Here is a 12,724-nt window from a genome sequence, read left to right as displayed (position 1 = left end):
TCCGTGGTTTCAATGCGGAGACTGAATCAAAGCCGTTTACGGCTTAGTGTCAGTCTCCGCCTGAACACAGAACGCGGCGGATGGAGGATCGGGTCTCCCGGTGGGACGGGAGGCCCGGTCAGAGCGGCGAAAGGTGGCGGGAGGGGGGGGATGTCCCCTCCCGCTCCTCCGGCATAACAACCGAGCGGCTTTTAGCCGCATCGGTTGTTATGTTTGGATAGCCGATCGCCCGCTCTAAACAACGGTACCGGGATGATGCCTGCGGCTGCAGGCATCATCCCGTATAACCCCCGAACGCCGAGGACGCATATATGCGTCCCGTCGGCGTGAAAGGGTTAAGAGGTACGTGCTGACAAAAAAAAATGTTTTAAAGGGTGAACCTCGTTAATCGCGCGATAAAAAAATTGACGGCGTTAAAATGGGTTTGTGTTAACGCCGTTAACACTGAAGAAATTAAATGTTGCTACAATGTAAAGGAGTGGCTGTACAGCTTGTATAACTGTGTAAATTTGCTGTCCCCTAAAAATAACTCAACACACAGCCATTAATGTCTAAACCACTGGCAACAAAAGTGAGTACACCCCTAAGTGAAAATGTCCAAATTTGGCACAAATTGTCAATATTTTGTGTGGACACCATTATTTTCCAGTAAAAGGAATGTTATACATGGAAAAAAAGAATTTTGTAGCTAATGATAAGACTTTTAACTTAAATTCCTTTTATAATTGTTCCACGACGTATGTAATTTATTGTATTTCTTGTCCCTGTGGCCTATTGTATGTGGGAAGAACGATTAGAGCCCTTCCCACTAGATTTGGGGAACATCGTCGTGCTGTTCATGCAGGCAATCCCAAATACAGTGTCGCACGTCACTTTGCGACGCACCACCATAAAGATACCACTGCTTTGCAGGTGTGGGTTATCGAGGCTATACCTGAAACCCCTACTGCAGTCGAAAGATTTCAACGTCTCTGTAGACAAGAAACTTTCTGGATTTATTCTTTAAATACCCTGTCGCCCCATGGCCTTAATGAGGAAATAGAGACCAATAATATTATTTGATTTTTCGATATAATTTATTGATCATATATAATCCACTCATTTTATCTATTTTATTAACTTTAACTGATAATTTATTCTTGCATATTTGTTATGGTGAGTGCATGCCGACATATACACATGATGATACAGGACCCATTATGTGTCTATGTATGCATGTACTGCTGATGTATCATCTTGATACATCTTCTAGAGATATACTATGCACTATATCTATTCTGATCGGTATATTTATACATTTTTATAGTATAATAACTTTCACTCCTATCCTTATATGTGTGTGTGTGTACGTTTATATGTACATTGGAACACTGTTTTTGGCAATTCCTTTACTATTATCTTTTAGATTGCCAATATTGCCATAGGTGTGCGGGTATTTTGTGTGTGTGTATGTATATATACATGTATGTGTGTGTTTTTATACAAGTATTTAAATGTCCAAAGTATATATTCCTCTCCATTTGATAATTATGATCATCATCCTTTTTTCTTTATTATTATCTATTAATTATACTTATTATCATTATTCATTATTATATATAATTTCATTATATATGTTATATATTATATATTATATATCATTTCTTTATAAACACACCCGTTTCTATTCCATTTTTGTTTATTATAATTTTTCACAATTGCCAATTCATTGGCTCTGTCCGTATCTCTGTCCGTATCTTTGGTGTCTAGATTATAAACTGTTTTCAATCCATTTAAAGTATTGCTATCCGTGTATTATACCATGTTTTTTTTAAAGAAAACTGCTGTTTCTTCTTATTGACCCATGTTCACTCTACCATAGAGTCCCCAGTTTACTAATATTATGTTTTTATTGTTTGGTTATCCTGTGTGCTCTCCGTTCCTATGCGCTGTTGACCAATCACAGCACTTCTCCCTGCATATAGTACATCCGTTCTCTATGGACGCTATGGATCTGATAAAACAGCGGAGGCTGTGAAACGCGTCATCCCATTGGCTGGCCCGGCTCCCCACGTCACTTCCAGTGCGACAATGGCACGCTGCGCTCCATGCTGGAGCGCACGCCGCTCTAAGCGGCTCATCTGGCTTCCTGCTTCCCCGTGGCTCCCCGAGGCTCCTGAGTCACTGGACCTCTGTCACATCCAGCGCTTCTGTTGGCTGAGGAATGCGGACCGGGACCTAGGAATCGCTGACCACTCGCAGTGACATCGGGCCTGCATCACCATCCACTTTCCCTTGTTACTCCTCCTCATGTTTGTGAGTAGTCATTTGACTGTCTGTGACATATCATTTCTTCAATAAACCCTTTGCTTACTGCACTTAGATTGGCGCATCTCTTTTCCTTTTACAATATTTTCCAAAGCTTGCTTCTGCTTCAAGGTTGCTGCCGCTAGTGTATATTTTTTATATATACATATATACCAGGACTATCCATTGGACTTTTACTGGACATTTGATTATACCCTCAGTGTTTTGTATGGACCACATGATGATATTATATCTCTGACCATTTCTGTATGCTCTATTAATCGTGCGCCATCCACCACAATTTTTAACATTATTTTCCAGCACTGCCTTAACCCTCTTGGGCATAGAGTTCACCAGAGCTTCACAGGTTACCACTGGAGTCCTCTTCCACTCCTTCATGATGACATCAGGGAGCTGGTGGATGTTAGAGACCTTGTGCTCCTCGACCTTCAATTTGAGGATGCCTCACAGATGCTCAAAAGGGTTTGGGACTGGAGATATGCTTGGCTAGACATGCTTGGCTAGTCCATTGCCTTTACCCTCAGCTTCTTTAGCACGGCAGCGTCTTGCTGGTGTATTTGGGGTCGTTAACATATTGAAATACTGCTCTGCGGCCCAGTCTCCAAAGCGAGAGGATCATGCTCTGCTTCAGTATGTCACAGTACATGTTGGCATTCATGGTTCCCTCAATGAACTGTAGCTCCCCAGTGCTGGCAGCACTCATGCAGCCCCAGACCATGACACTCCAACCACCATGCTTGACTGTAGACAAGACACACTTGTTTTTGTACTCCTCACCTGGTTGCTGCCCCACAGGCTTGACACCATCTGAACCAAATAAGTTTATCTTGGTCTCAACATATTGACTCAAACATTGGGCTCATCCCTACTGGAGATATTTAAAGCTAAGGAATTTAATTTTGGGAGCAGTTAGCCAAGTACATGGTAAGATAACATGGTGCTGCTGTGGGCATTGACATGTTTAGTCATTTTTTCAGGTTCTTCTGCAGCTCGATTTTGTGTCACTAACTCTGGTCAAGCTCTGAATGTAATATTGTTCCTTCTGTAATGGTCTTCTACATCTACCACAAGCAATTTCAGCCAAGTTATATCATCATCATGTTTTTTGTGCGAGTCTACCAAAATGTTCCAGGCAATGGAGAACTCTGCTATTTTGGTCTCAATGTGATTAATGCATTCTCTGTGTTCTTGAACCAAGATATTGATTTTTGTTAACAAAGAAGCCATGTTGTTGCGTAAAGAGGCTATAAGAGAGTCTGGCATCTCGTTTAAGGTTGCTTCAGACACTCTTTGGTTTGTGGCTGGAAATCCTTCTATAGGGGCCCAAAGGCCTGTAAATAATACTGCAGTTGAGGCCTTGAGTTGTGTCACAGTAGCAGGGTATATCCCCTGCCTTCTCCCCTTTTCTGTTTTAGTAGGGTCTTGGATACAGGGTTTATCCAAAGGAGACAGTTCACTCGATCTGTCATGCGGTGCTGTACATAGGCTGTTGGGTATGCTTTTTAATGAAAAGCAAGTACTGGAAGGTGCCATCTCTGCAATTGGGGATCCACATTTACCACCAACCTATAGAAGTAGTTGGGGAAAAGAAATCCATCAAATTAAGTGGCTGAGATTTCACTCTCCTTCTCTTAGACATGGTGGCACTCAGATTCTGAGACTAGGCACTTTCACTGTGGAGTGAATTTAGGAAAGGTGCCAAGCAAAGCTCTCTCCTTATTCAGCCATATTGGCTGCCCTACAGACATGTCCCTACAAAAGATCCATTTTGTATTTGAAAAAACAAAACACTAAAGAGAGTAAATGATCTATGAAACTAATTCTTCACCTGGGTACTCCACATTTTGCATGTAACATAATTACAGAAATCTCATTTTTGCATCTCTTCTCAACCAAACAACTGAACCATACGTAGGACTTAGATAAAAAAATTTGAAGATTTCAACATTTTGTAAGTACATGCTTGTGACAGACCCATACCTAGTGTAGATGGCTAAAAGGAAGTGGCACCAAATATAGCTACAGTTTTTCTTTTATTTATTCTCAATAAAGTTGGGGCTCGGGTTGCTTTTTAAATAGACTTTATAAAAATGTATCCTTAGAGCCCAACTGTGGGCCCCATTCCCCCCACCATAGCCCTTGGCCAAAACTTAACTTTAAATGTTTTATTTTTTGTATTGCTTAGCTTTTTCAAATCTTCAGGCCAGTCAAGTGATGTTGCAGGGCATCTTCCTCCACTAATATCATTAATGTTGCTCTTTCTACCAGTTCAGTGTGAAATTGAAGAGTGCCATGGTGACACCCCTCTTGGGGGCCATGACAATTCAGTAATAAACCTTACAGTAAATCCTACTATCCCTATATATAACAATAGGATAATATTGTAACCTCTAAAATAAATTATATGAAAGATCACTTTTGATTTCCTTGACCTGTACAAAACATGTTTTTCTACATGTTGATACTACTTTCTGACAATGAAAGTACATTAGTTTATGTTTTCAGAAAGATAAAAAGAACATCATGCTTTTCAATATCTATGTATAAAAGTACTGATCCTGGGTACATTTTAAAGTAAGAAAATATATACAGACAGTGTAGTTTCTATGCTTTTATACAAATATGCAATTTCCAAAATGATTTGTCTTGCAAAATAGTAAAAAGATTAGATGCACTTTAGAAAAATACTTTCACTATAGGAAAAAAAAGCATTTTTTTTTTATATTTTATGTAAGGTTTTTATAATGATTTATAAAAAAAAGGTTGTGCATGATTTAGAAATGTCCCTAATTAGCCCTTATTGTTTTGTTTTTGATGTTTAATACCAGTGATGTTCACCTGTATGAGCTGCTTACAGCTTTTCTATCTGAAGATTATCTGTGTATGCTGTATGTTGAAAATGCATCCATATATGGCATGCTGTGTTTATAGTTCTCTAATTTAATGTGAATGTCAGTACCTGGTTTTCAGATTTAGTCAATATTTAAAATGGCCAAAGCACTTGCTGATCAGGTTGTCTGCCACTGAAAATGAGAAATATTTTATGGCCTGTTTTGTAGACATAAATATATAGGGTTTAGGTGTGTAGTGCTTACCCCTGCAGGAGCCGCTGGTGATGATGGGTTATCTGTTCTGCTGCAACTCTTAAAGCTGCTCGGTCCCCACTGACATATCTGTTTAAATGCAGAAGGCCGCTCACACCTGTAACTTAAGCATTAGTATGACTCCACTCTATAACACTCAACAGGAAATATGCCAAGCAACTGGCGGTGGATTTAATGGATGTATTAAATCAATGCAGTTGAATATAATGAATAATTTCAAAAACAGATTTCAAGATGATCTACTAGATAAATGGGCACTGACCAATAAACTGGCAGTCAATTAAACTGTAACAATGGTAAATCAAACTATAACTGGTGCAAACAGGGTTAAAGCAAAGACATGAATGAATCCAGGAAACTTAAGGTTATCATGTGCGCACTACACATACAGCCCAAATAGTGGGTAGGCATATGCATTCCTGACAAAGGGGTACCCTGCAAGGTGGCTGCAAAGTACCTGGTGCCTAGGTGTCAGAATCTTCTGACTTTTGTTGGGGTCCTTCTATAGGTGTCTCCTGTGCAGCTGTCCCTTTAAAAGTGTGCAGCATATGGCTAGTGGGCTGCTGAACCAGACACAGTCTCTATTACCTTAACTGTGTTAGTGTTGAGATAAGCACAGATGGTTTGCTCATCCATCCTGGCATGCAGGAATCCAGTCCAGATCACTTAGTAGTCTGCAGTCCTCTAACGTCAGGTCCTGGTGGCTCAGTCTCTCAACTCGGATCCCCACAAAGTTCAACCTGTCACCGATTTCGCAACAGGTTTCTCCAGTTCTGATCCAAGTTCAGCAAAATACATTTTTGTGGCTCAGTCCCCAGGCTCTCTCTCACCCTGCAGTGCACAGACCCTAGCAACAGATCTGCACTGTAATGTTCCCCATGATAATCTGCTCCAACTTATCTTAGTTTGCCTGGGAAAAGTTGTGTAGCTCTCCTCCCTGTATACAGCTTATCTTGGTCCTTGTCGTTTGTGGCTGTATTCCCAGGTTCCATCGTGGGTGCAACATCAGTTCTCAGGCTGCTGTGAATGTCACTGCCTAGAGCTCATCGCCCTTTGGGGGAATTTCACACACATCAACAACTGAGCAAGAGGAACAGGTTAAAAAAGAAAAAGTCCACGGTACAATTACAGTAGTATACACTCATAGATCACTCTACAATTTAGGTGTTGTCACCTTAACTAAAGCAGACAATACAAAGGGAAATCCCTGGTGGAAGACACCAGGAAAGCATATGTGTTACTAATGTACTAATAGTAGCAAAAGGATCATAATAGAGTGTTAATAAGGAAAGGAAAATATGATGGATGTCTATTATTGCCAGACTCTATGTTCCCGGGTCTAATAGTACTCCTGTTATCAACATTAATCTACCACATAACTTTGCATTTACAGTTCCCCTGAATATGAGGATTTACACTCCTTGCTGCTAATGACCACACTATGCAACTTTAACCCCCTGTTGAAATTTGATGGATCACCAGTAATTCATCTCATATACCATGATTGGCAAGATCACCTGTCAGCTCCTTCCCACTGGGGCCATACACAGATTGGATGTCATTCTCCCCTATTTAGGAAACTTGAAAAAGACATTCTCTAAGTGATTATTCATGCATGACATAGTTACATAGTTACATAGTAGGTGAGGTTGAAGAAAGTCCATCAAGTCCAACTTATGTGTGTGATTATATGTCAGTATTACATTGTATATCCCTGTATGTTGTGGTCGTTCAGGTGTTTATCTATTAGTTTTTTTAAACTATCGATGCTCCCCGCTGAGACTACCGCCTGTGGAGGGAATTCCACATCCTTGCCGCACTAACAGCATAGAACCCTCTACGTAGTTTAGGGTTAACTGCTCGCTTATAAACGTTAACACAATGGCTCTCCTGGGCAGAAGGACATATATATATACGTCCCCTTTAAGGAAGCGCCATTGAGCACACGCGAGCTCCGTGAACCCAACCGCGGGTCTGTGGACTCGATCACTGTGGGGATACCCGCGATCATCTCAGAGAGAGATAGAGCGGGGAAATGCTAATGTAAACAAGCATCTCCCCGCTCTCCCTAGTGACAATGACAGTGATCACCGCTTCCTGTAATCAGAAGCGATGATAACTGTCTTGTCACACACAGCCCATCCCCCCTACAGTAAGAAACACTTAACCCCTAGAGCACAACCTAGGGGTTAACCCCTTCACTGCCCGTGTAATTTTCACAGTAGTCAGTGCATTTTTATAGCACCGATCGCTGTAAAAATTACAATGGTCCCAAAAATGTGTCAAAAGTGTCCGATGTGTCCACTATAATGTCGCAGTCACCATAAAAATCTCTGATCGCCGCCATTACTAGTAAAAAAAAAATATTAATAAAAATGCCATAAAACTATTACCCAATTTTGTAGATGCTATAACTTTTGCGCAAACCAATCATATAAATTTAATTTAATAATTTATTGCGGGTTTTTTTTTACCCAAAAATATGTAGAAGAATAGGTATCCGCCTAAACTGAGGAAAAAAAGTTTTTTTATATTTTTTGGGGGATATTTATTATAGCAAAAAGTAAAAAATATTGTATTTTTTTCTAAATTTTTCGCTATTTTTTTGTTTATAGCGCAAAAAATAAAAACCGCAGAGGTGATCAAATTCCACCAAAAGAAAGCACTATTTGTGGGGAAAAAAATGACATCAATTTTGTTTGAGAGCCATGTCGCAGGATCGCACAATTGTCAGTTAAAGTGACGCAGTGCTGAATTGCAAAAAGTGGCCGGGTCATTTAGCAACAAAATGGTCCGGGGCTTAAGTAGTTAAACCTCTTTTCTTCTAATTTTAATGAGTGGCCATGTGTCTTGTTAAACTCCCTTCCACAAAGAAGTTTTATCCCTATTGTGGGGTCACCAATATGGTATTTGTAAATTTAAATCATATCCCCTCTCAAGCGTCTCTTCTCCAAAGAGAAAAAGTTCAGTGCTCGTAACCTTTCCTCATAACTAATGTATATCCTCCAGACCCTTTATTAGCTTTGTTGCCCTTGTTTGTACTCGCTCCATTTCCAGTACATCCTTCCTGAGGACTGGTGCCCAGAACTGGACAGCATTGGGGCAGATGGGGCTGGACCAGAGTCTTGTAGAGCGGGAGAATTATCGTTTTATCTCTGGAGTTGATCCCCTTTTTAATGTATGCCAATATTCTGTTTTCTTTATTAGCAGCAGCTTGGAATTGCATGGCATTGCTGTACCGATCATCTACTAAGACCTTTTAACTAGAAGCTAGTAATTTTGGACTTTGAAGGCACACGATAGGTATGATAAGAAACTAGATAATTTTATTTAATAGAAATGTCATAAAAAACAGTTACAAATATAAAATCAAAGAAATTAGATCAATAACTGGTACACACAGGTTATCACGATCATATTAACATAATGCAATTCTATCATAGAAGACTCAAAAGTATGATCAAAAGGTTAACTGTGCGATGTGTGGGTCCAGAGGAAAAGGAGGGCTCGCTCTACATGTTACGCGATCACCCTGTAGGGTTATATGTTTATACATCTACTAGGACCTCCTGGTCCTTTTCCATCCTAGATTTCCTCAGAGGTTCTCCCCCCAGCGTATAGATTGCATTCATATTTTTGCCACTCAAATGCATTATTTTACATTTTTCTACATTAAACCTCATTTGCCATGTAGTTTACCACTCTATTAATTTGTTCAGATCTTTTTGCAAGGTTTCTACATCCTGCGGAGAAGTTATTGCCCTGCTTAGCTTAGTATTGTCTGCAAATACAGAGATTGAACTGTTTACCCCATCCTCCAGGTTGTTTATGAACAAATTAAATAGGATTGGTCCCAGCAGAACCCTGGGAGACCCCACTACCCACCCATGACCACACCAAGTACTCCTCATTTATCACCACTCTCTGAACTTGCCCTTGAAAACTAGCTACAAGGGCAAAAAAAATTAAAACTCAGCAGCAAATAAATACCACTAAAAGTAAGCTCTATCTGTGCATAAGAAAGTATAAAAATTTCATTTGGGTACAGTGTTGCATGACCGTGCAATTGTCATTCAAAAAGTGGCAGTGCTAAAAGCTGAAAAATTGGTCTGGGCAGGAAGGGGGTTTATGTGCCCAGTAAGCAAGTGGTTAAAGAATTTCTTGGGATTTTTTTGCTCTCCTCCACTAATTGCACGCTTACATTTCTTGTTGCATTCTTTATAAAGTCTGAATGCTGATGATGATCCCTCAACCTTGTATTTTTCGAAGGCCTTCTCATTTGCTTTTATATGCATTTTTACATTGGCCATCCTGCCATCCAGCACTTTTGTTTGCTCTTTTAAATTTATTACCAATGGGATGCATTGGCTAAACCATAAACTTGTCCTTCAAGACATTTAGGAACTGGCGAGCCTAAGGCCCCGTACACACGGCCGAGGAACTCGACGTGCCAAACACATCGAGTTCCTCGGCCAGTTCAGCCCTGAAGCCGCCGAGGAGCTCGGCGGGCCGAGAGCTCCCATAGAACAACGAGGAAATAGAGAACATGTTCTCTATTTCCTCGCTGAGGTCCTCGTCGGCTTCCTCGGCCGAAAGTGTACACACGGCCGGGTTTCTCGGCAGAATTCAGCCAGAAACTCGGTCGGAAGCTGAATTCTGCCGAGGAAACTGGTCGTGTGTACGGGGCCTAAGGCCTTGTACAGACGACCAAACATGTCTGCTGAAACTGGTCTGCGGGCCAGTTTCAGCAGACATGTTCGGTCGTGTGTAGGCCCGAGCGTGCAGGATTCCAGCAAACATTTGCCCGCCGGGCCTTTTCCCAGCGGACAAATATTCCTGGACTTGTTTTAAAACAGTCCGCTGGAATCCTGCCCGTTTGGACATGTTCGGTCGTCTGTACAGACCTACCGTACATGTCCGAGCGCCCGCCATCCCTCGCATGCGTCGAATGACTTTGACGCATGCGTGGAAGCATTTAACTGGCAGGCCCGCCCACGTCGCCGCGTCAATGTCGCGGCGACACCACGGACACGCCCCGCGTATTGTTTATGCGCGGCTTTCTGTACGATGGTTAGTACAGCCATCGTACAGAAAGCCCCGGGCAGACATGTACGGTGAAAACGGTCCAGCGGACCGGTTTCATCGTACCTGTTTGCTGGTGTGTACACGGCCTTAGACAAATGCGTGGTTCAGTCCGCCGAGTCTATGTCTGGATTTTTAAAATCCCCCATTATGATAAGACTTCCCATCTTTGCTGCTAATCCAACTTGTGATAGAAGATCTATCTCTCCTCCTCCCCCAGGTTGGGGGGTCTATAGCATACTCCCAGTATTCTTTTTCCCTTAGCTTCATCCCTCTGGAGCTCTACCCATAAGGATTCCACCTCCTCCCTAACTCCTTAAAGTTGAGTTCCACCCTGAAAAAATGTTTTCCTCCAAAAATCTAAAAAAATATAAAATGAAAAAAAAAATAAAAAATTTTACTTACCCGAAATAGCTGTTGCTATGCGGAAGTCCCGAATCTGCCTCTTCATCCTCCGCGGTGGATTCTCTTCCTCCTCCTACACTTGGTTTCTTCTTGTGAATGGGGCGTGCTGCATTCTGGGAACTGTGTGTATCCCAGAAAGCAGCCGGCCCATTCACAAAGCGCCGCGCTGCTCGCGCATGCGCAGTAGAAAACGGGCAGTGAAGCCGCACAGCTTCACTGCCTGTTTACCTTACTGTGGATGACGGAGCCTGGAGCTGTCAGGATCGAGGATCGGCCTCGGCGGGGGCCAACATCGCTGGCGACAAGGACAGGTAAGTGTCCTTATTAAAAGTCAGCAGATACAGTGTTAGCAGCTACTGATTTTTTTTCACCTGACCTCCGCTTTAAGTGATGTCATCTCTCACATTCACATCACACCTGCATATCGCTAAATGGTGTCCGGACATCCAGTTTGATTTATGTTGTTTTGTTTCATGTTTGTCCTTGTTTGGTGTCCATTGTCCTTTGCACCCAACAGTGGTCCTGATGTGGAAACCCTTATTTCTGTAAAGCTGTTAAACAAATAGGTTGGCAGCACTGTATAATTATTTTTTACCTGCTTGATATCAATAAATTATATTTTTCTTAACCCCTTGCTGACCAGCGCACAACACTATACGTCAGCACAATGGCACGGCTGGGCAAATGGGCGTACCCGTACGCCCCCTTTTAATCACGGCATAGTGGGCACATGTTCTTCCCTGCCCCTACTGGTTAACCCCTTCACTGCCAGTGTCATTTACACAGTAATCAGTGCATTTTTGTGGCACTGATCGCTGTATAAATGACAATGGCCCGGATTCAGAAAGAATTGCGCTCTATTTGCGGAGGCGCAGGGCAACGATTTTGCCCTGCGCCCCCGCAAATATTTTGCGCTGCCCTCGATTCACGGAGCAGTAGCTCCGTAAATTGTGAGGGCGCGCCGGGAAAATTGCCCGCCGTAAGCGCGCGCAATGTAAATGATCCCGCCAGGGGTGGGAATCATTTAAATTAGGCGCGCTCCCGCGCCGAGCGTAGAGCGCATGCTCCGTCGGGAAACTTTCCCGACGTGCATTGCGGCAAATGACGTCGCAAGGACGTCATTTGCTTCAAAGTGAACGTGAATGGCGTCCAGCGCCATTCACGATTCACTTACGCAAACGACGTAAAATTCGAACGTCGCGATGCGGGAACGCCGGGTATAGTTTAGCATTGGCTGCCCCTGCTATTAGAAGGGGCAGCCTTACGCTAAACACGCCGTACGGAAACAACGTAACTTGCGTACGCAGGGGCGCGCAACATTGTGAATCGGCGTAAGTATTCAATTTGCATACTATACGCTGACCACAATGGGAACGCCCCCTAGCGGTCATCGCAAGAATGCAGCCTAAAATCTGCATGGCATAAGAGCCTTATGCCACGCAGATTTTAGGCTGCAGTCGGCGTAACGAGTTCTCTAAATCAGGAGAACTCGTTACGCCGGCGCAAGTCAGCAATTGCGCTGCGTAACTATGGTTACACAGGCGCAATTGCTTACTGAATCTGGGCCCCTGGTCCCAAACATGTGTCAAAAGTGTCCCATATGTCCACCATTATGTCGCAGTCATGATACAAATCGCTGATCGCCGTCATTACTGGTAAAAAAATTGCCTAAACTGAGAAAGACATTTTAAACCCTATGCTTCCCTGGTGTTTTCTGCCAGGGATTTCTTTTTGGATTTCACACATAGTCCACAGCTGTGCCTCTCCTTATTGCAGCACAGCCACGCCAGTAGCGGGGGACAGGGGGATCTCATAGCTGTTCCAGC

The sequence above is a fragment of the Rana temporaria genome, chromosome 7, assembly GCF_905171775.1.
Source record: "Rana temporaria chromosome 7, aRanTem1.1, whole genome shotgun sequence".
NCBI classification, from domain to species: Eukaryota; Metazoa; Chordata; class Amphibia; order Anura; family Ranidae; genus Rana; species Rana temporaria.
Note: the sequence above shows the minus strand (reverse complement) of the source record.